At 45.6% G+C, this 6,389-nt stretch overlaps 2 protein-coding genes across 2 annotated transcripts in view; one reads left to right on the forward strand and one right to left on the reverse strand.

The window, feature by feature from the left end:
* FKBP15 (FKBP prolyl isomerase 15) overlaps nucleotides 1-6,389 on the reverse strand; it is a 46,274-nt gene that overhangs the window by 27,139 nt on the left and 12,746 nt on the right. The gene's annotated exons all lie outside the window — the stretch shown is intronic.
* SLC31A1 (solute carrier family 31 member 1) overlaps nucleotides 6,169-6,389 on the forward strand; it is a 21,609-nt gene continuing 21,388 nt past the window's right edge. Inside the window, exon 1 of the mRNA XM_029960508.1 lies at nucleotides 6,169-6,292. The gene's annotated coding sequence lies outside the window, so the exon portion shown is untranslated. The remainder of the gene's footprint in view (nucleotides 6,293-6,389) is intronic.

Below are 6,389 nucleotides of genomic sequence, written 5' to 3' on the forward strand. Positions count from 1 at the left end.
TGCTCGAGGGGAAGGTCGGGGACACGACATTCGGTTCTCCTGCCTCTGCTTTACCCGGGGCCATCAACAATACAGTGTCCTTAAATCTGAGCACTTTCTTGGGTGTATAAACACCTGAGATGCCCCTCGTTAAGCTGTTTTCCACCTTGACCTCATACCTTGGGAAATATGCCTGTTTGTGGGTTTGGTTTGATTTGTGTTGGTTTTTTTCCTGTGTTTGTTTTTTGTTTTGTTTTTTCTTTTCTTTTTGTGTGATTTTTCCCCCCCCTCTTGAAAAGCTGGTATTTCTCCCTCCTTTCTGAGACCCGCTGGTTTAAATTTCACCAGCTGAGCTGGAAATGGTGTCAAAATGCAGAGGAACTGAAGGCAGGGGAGGTCAGAACGGCGGTGAGGGGTGAATAACTTCCTGGCCTTGGATATTTACTGGCACTGGTTGGAAATTTGTACTAATAGTTGGTTACAGGATATTTGAGTCTGAGCAGGAAGGTGCCAGGTCTGTTGTAGTGCTGTGTTTGCAGTAATTTGGGGGTTTATTGTGGTGGGAATAAATAAATAACAGCGCGATTGGGATATCAGTGATTTCACTTCTAAGGGGAGAAGGTGGAGAGGAGCTTTTGTGTTGCAGAATGTGTCATTAGTTTAGAATGAAACCTGAAAGGGGTCAAAACCTTGTTTCTGTTAGAAAAGGACATAAAATCAACACAGACACACAACAGTTGCTGTAAATCCTGGTGGGAGCAGATTTTACCAATAGGGCAGTTAACAATTGAACTTCCAATTGTTGTGGTCCCTGTGTTCCTTTGATGAAGAGACAGTTTGTTGCTTTGGCTCCTGTATTTCTGTCAAGTTGGTTGTCAAGATAGATTTTTTTTAAGCAGTGGATGTGGCCAGGTCCTGGTGTGGCACTGGAATTCAGGTTTTTTAGGTACAGGTTTCACAAAATATCCTGAGCTGGAAGGGATCCACAAGGACCATCCAGCCCAGATCCTGGCCCTGCACAGACACCCCAACAATCCCACCCTGTCCCTCAGAGCATTGTCCAAACCCTCCTGGAGCTCTGGCACCCTTGGGGCTGTGCCCACTGCCCTGGGGAGCCTGGTCAGTGCCAACCACCCTCTGGGGGAAGAACCTTTTGCTGAAATCCAACCTGACCCTGTCCTGACACAGCTCCAGCCATTCCCTGGGTCCTGTCCCTGCTCACACAGAGCAGAGATGGTGCTGCCCCTTGTGAAGAAGCTGTAAACCCAATGAGTCTCTCCTCAGTCTCCTCCAGGCTGAACAAACCAACTGATCCTCCTATGGCCCCTCCAGACCCCTCACCAGCTTTGTGGCCGTGTTGCACCTGTATATGGTTCCTTTTTTTTTTTTCCTGGGGTTCAGCACTGCCCAGTTTCAGTGCCAGTGCAGAGGGGAGGAGGCTGTAGCAGCACGTTCTGCAGCACTCAGCAAACATCACCTCTAACCCTCTCTTAGCCACTTGTCCTTTTTCAATTTAAGCTCTGTTCACAGTCCTCACCTTTGAGTTTGCAGTGGGCTCGTGGCTCCACACAGTTCCCAGGCACAGACCAATAGTTCCTGTTTGTGCCTGAATCCCAAGCTCCCGAGTGCTTAATAGTCCTGCTTTTTGTGCACAGGTGGATGAAAAGCTCCTCACAAGTGTTTATTAAGTTGACTTTCAACCCGTTTGATCTTAACTTGCCTCTGCTTGAGCCTGAGGTCAGCAAAGCTTTTGCAGGGTTTTTCATGAGGAACAATGTGTGATCTTAGAGGGTAAGTTAGTGTTCAGCCTGATGATCCCAGATCATGTAATTTATGGTGTAATGTTTCCCGAGGCTTTCATCAGCCTTTGGACTCTGTGGTGCTTTTTTCCCATCCTTCATTAAAAAGGGGACACTGGGAATAATGTGTAAATGTTGCTGTTTAAATGCAGGCTGATTTTATAACTGAGGCTTTGTTGGTGAAGCTGTCACTGCTGTGCAATGCCAAATTAAAGTGATGCTTTTTGCTACAAACACAAAAATTTTGGCTTCTTCTACTCCCTCCCCACCAAAGAAAAAAGTATTGAAAATATGAAAACTGGCAGGACTTTTGGGATCCCACACAACTTCGTGTTGAGAATGAGAAGTTTTGTACAGCTCTTCCCTACTGAGATTTGCTGCTTGCTTTTCATTTCATATCAGATTTCTAATCTACAGCAGCTTGTTAACTAGGCTGGGAATTAGAATAATTTCTGCCAGCAGAGAGGAGGAATTAAATTGAGTCACTTTTGCATGTTTGTGTTTTTATTTTAAAGGTATCATCCCTGCCACTGACTCAGACTTACAGTGGTACAAGGACAAGGCTTGTGGGGTTTTTTATTTTTAGAAAAGAGGTTTGGGAGGATTTTTCTCTCCCTTATCCCTTTAGAGTGTTTTGCATTAGTGAGACACTCTTTCCCTGAACAAAAGCTTAATGCCTGACAAAGGAGGGTGTTGAGAATGTTCTTTTGCAGCTTTATATTACAATTAGAGGCAAGATCTCCCATGTTCACAGGGTGAGTTTTGAGCAGGGTCTTGGGGAGTTTCTTTTCACTGGTTTGTTTTCCAAGCAGACATTAGGGCCGAGAGAAGACAGAACTTTTTGTTCTTTGAACTAAAATGTAGTATTTTCCCCTTTGCTATTTGGTTTATTTGCTGTGAAGACCCCTCTGTCCAAGAGGAAGCTGCTCTGCAGACTTGCCTCCTCCTCCCTGGGCTGAAGGTCACCTCAAAGTTGTCAGGAGCCTGCAGCACAATTCTGTGGAGTTGAGTTGAAGCACTTTGCCAACATGAACTTCTCCAGGAAATCACTGGGAGTCCTGGCAGGTTTTTTGAAAGGGGAGGATGAAAAAGACTCAATCTAGTTTATGTTGTTTTCCTCAGGGAAATCCAATCTTAGTTAATCTACTCCATTGCCTTTTGTTTCAATCTAATTTTCTGGAACTGTTCCCAATTAGGTCCCAGGGGACATGGGACCAATGATTTTTTCATTAACCTTTTTTTTTTTTTTCATTTGAAAGCTGGAATCTGCTAATGCAGAGAATAATGGGACTAGTTACTGTAAGCAAATTAAACTCCCATTTGCTGCACTTTCTAGAGTCTTTCATTTGTTGGTCCTGGAATAATTAGACTTTCCTGGTTTAGAAGCCAATCTGGGAGTGGGAGGCTGTGATGAAATACCTCTGTTTTGTCCTTCTTTCTTTGTTTCTACAGTTTTTGATGTCTCTTCCCAGTATCTTTTCTTCTCTGTGTCACCAGTTTGTGTCTGCAAGGGTCCAGTGGGTTTCCAGTGGCACTTGAACAATTGTGATTGCAGCCAGAACTTTTTGCTCCTTCCCTCTCCATATATATAATATTAGAAAATCCCACAATTGTTGTGTCTCAGATGTAAAACACATTTATCATCTGTTTAAAAAGTTGTACAAGAATATAATCTAATATATCATCTAATATTTATCTAAATTAATACAGCAGACCATGGTAGCTCTGGAGCAAAGGTCAGAATGCTGTAAGTGATTGAGCATCTCTGTTCTCACTGGTTGCTCAGCAACTCCTGGTACCAAGCCTGAGAAACTGGGAGCAAACTGGGAACAGAATCCAGGTGTTCTGGCATGGAACTAACAGTGAGTGCCCCCAGCTCCCCTGAGACTGCATGGGAGCCACTCCACTTCCACAAACCTTCTCTGCCCACACAAGCTCATTAGTTATCATGGATTCAATCTCATTCCTCTAATGAAGGTACATCAGCTTGGAATATGAGCTTTGGGATATATTTAGCTGATCTTTTGGCTAAACTGAGTAAGAGAAACCCTGACAGGCTTGACTGCTTTTCTTTTCTAAGCACCTACTGCATATCTGTTGGGGGAAAGAGTGTCTGTGGTAAATACACTTTCAGGCTTTTTTTTCACATTAGAGATAATTTAATTTGCCTTGGCTTTGTAGGGTTAAGAAGTGCTTTGAGGCCACCTCCAAGGTGCAGTGTGTTTCCTAGCTAATGCTGTGAGCTGATGGGCTGGCCTGCTCCTGGGAGCTCGGGAAAGCAGCTGTCTGGAAGGCATATGGCTCCAGCCTCCTCAGGGAGATGCTCTCTGTGACCCAACTGCTCCTTGCCTGATTTCCTTCAGTGGTGGCTGTGCTCTGGGTGGGAGAATGGGAGCAGCTCCTGGCTGGGTTCCTCCATGTGCATCCTGCCCTGGGAGCCAGGGATCCCAGTATGATCCTCTCAGGCACATGGTGTGAGTCTTGGGGATGGTCCTGTGCAGGTCTAAGGGTTGGGCTCCGTGATCCATGTGGGTCCTTCCAACTCAGCATGTTCTGGGATTCTGTGAACATTTCGTGCTCCAAAGGTGTTGTGTTAAAGAGGCCCAGCAGCTCATTGCCACAGCTTACCTGCATTTTTAACCTTGCCTGTTTTACTTGGGAAGGAGAAACAGTAGGAACTGTGGAGCAGACTCCAAGCTGTGCTCCCAGCAGCCAGGCCATCCCAGGTCACTGTGCCCCATCCCTCGGGAAGTGGGCTGGGCATCCCACAGCGCTGCTGTCATGTGGCTGCGTGGGAGGGCAGCGAGTACCCTGTGCCTTAACAGGGGGTAAATCAACCCTTGGACATCAAAGTGATAAGGGAAGTGGAAGCACAAGCTCCTGAGGAACACGCCCAGCCTTGGGATACCGTGGAAGTGAAACAACTCAGTGTTGGGCAGGTTTTCTCAGCTGCCTTTTTTATGGTTCCCTTGTTTGTCTGAGCTCCTGGTCTGATGGTTTTGACAAGACACTGAGTCAGGATCCCTGGGTTCTCTGCCAGGAGAGGTTTATACAAATCAAGTTACCATTGGTTTTGGTGCCCTTCATTAACTTGAGTAAGACATTATCTCATGAGGACGTGCTGAACTTGAATGTGTAAGGTGGTGTGAGGTGAGACTGAAATATGGAGGAGTGTGTTACAGATGCTGTAAGACTGAAACCTGAACAACTGAAAAAAAAGACAGTTCTGAAACTTAACAGCTGCTCTCACATTCCTGCTGCAGCCTTGCCTGTTCTTGTAAAGCCATTTTTGTGCTGCTCTTTTCACACAACAGTGTCTGTAGGATGACCTGCTGTATGGATGGTAAAGCCTAATACGCTTTATTGTGACTATTTTGCTTCTTTGGTAAGACCTAGTAGTTTAAAAACCCTTTTGGCAGCAGCATAACTTCCCTTAATTTTCTGAATTCCTCCAGTGAAACCCTCCAGGACATCCTGACAGGATCACATGCACTGCCTGTCAGTTGATCCCTTTCTGTGTAACTCTTGCTTTTAATCTCCTTTGAAACCACAGCCCCTCCCATGAGGCCCCTTGTGCTGCAGGCACAGCTCAGCTGTTCTTGCACTTTTCCTCCTTTGTCACATTTTTTTTCCATTGGAATTGTTCACTCCAGCCTTCCAAGCAGAGAGGTTGCAGAGCTGGATACCCTGACAGCATTTGTCTTGTACACAGTGATGAAGAATTTCTGCCCAGTTTATGATCTGCCCTACTATCTTTTTACCACTCCCTAAAGCTCCTAAAAACTGGCCAATAGATTTGACAATGTCACATTTCTTCATTTTGGGGTGAATAAAATCATAGAATCCCAGACTGCTTTGGGTTGGGAGGGACCTTAAAGCTCATCCAGTCCCACCCCCTGCCATGGGCAGGGACACCTTCCACTAGCCCAGGTTGCTCCAAGCCCTGTCCAACTTGGCCTTGGACACTTGCAGGGATGGGGCAGCCACAGCTTCTCTGGGCAACCTGTGCCAGGGCCTCCCCACCCTCACAGGGAAGAATTTCTTCCTAATACCTGATCTACACCTGCTCTCTCTCTGAAGACTAAATACTTCAATACTAATACTAAAATAAGTTAAGGTTGCCCTGTTACAATATCCAAGCAAACCACTATCTGTCAGAGAAATTAATGTTAGAAATGTCTTTTGGTGAATGTCTTGGAAAGTAATCATTGCAACACATTTAACCTGCTCAGGGTGTTCTAAAATCTCTCTGCATTTTTGCAAAGATCTTGTGAGGGAGACTCAGGAGTTGCTTCTGCTGTTCCATGGATTTGTGTGTGAGCCTCCCAGTGCTTGTTCTGGTCCCGGCCCAATCGGAGCAGGAGTTAATGATTAGCCTTTGATACAGATAAGGATGATTGTGCTTGTCAGCATTATCCGAGGGTTGAGAAACTTTGCTCCATCTCAGACTCGTTGCCTGCCTGGAAAGGACTGTTCTCCGGGAGTCAGTAGATGGAAAACCTGTCTCTGGAATAGTAAGTACTCAGCATTTTTTAGCTCTGAATCATTTCTGCTTTGGATTAGCAGCTCTGTGGCAGCCCAGGGCTTTGAAAGCTTGATGGAGAAGGCAGC

The sequence above is a fragment of the Manacus vitellinus genome, unplaced genomic scaffold (genome assembly GCF_001715985.3).
Source record: "Manacus vitellinus isolate BGI_N305 unplaced genomic scaffold, ASM171598v3 scaffold_27_pilon, whole genome shotgun sequence".
Classification (NCBI taxonomy): domain Eukaryota; kingdom Metazoa; phylum Chordata; class Aves; order Passeriformes; family Pipridae; genus Manacus; species Manacus vitellinus.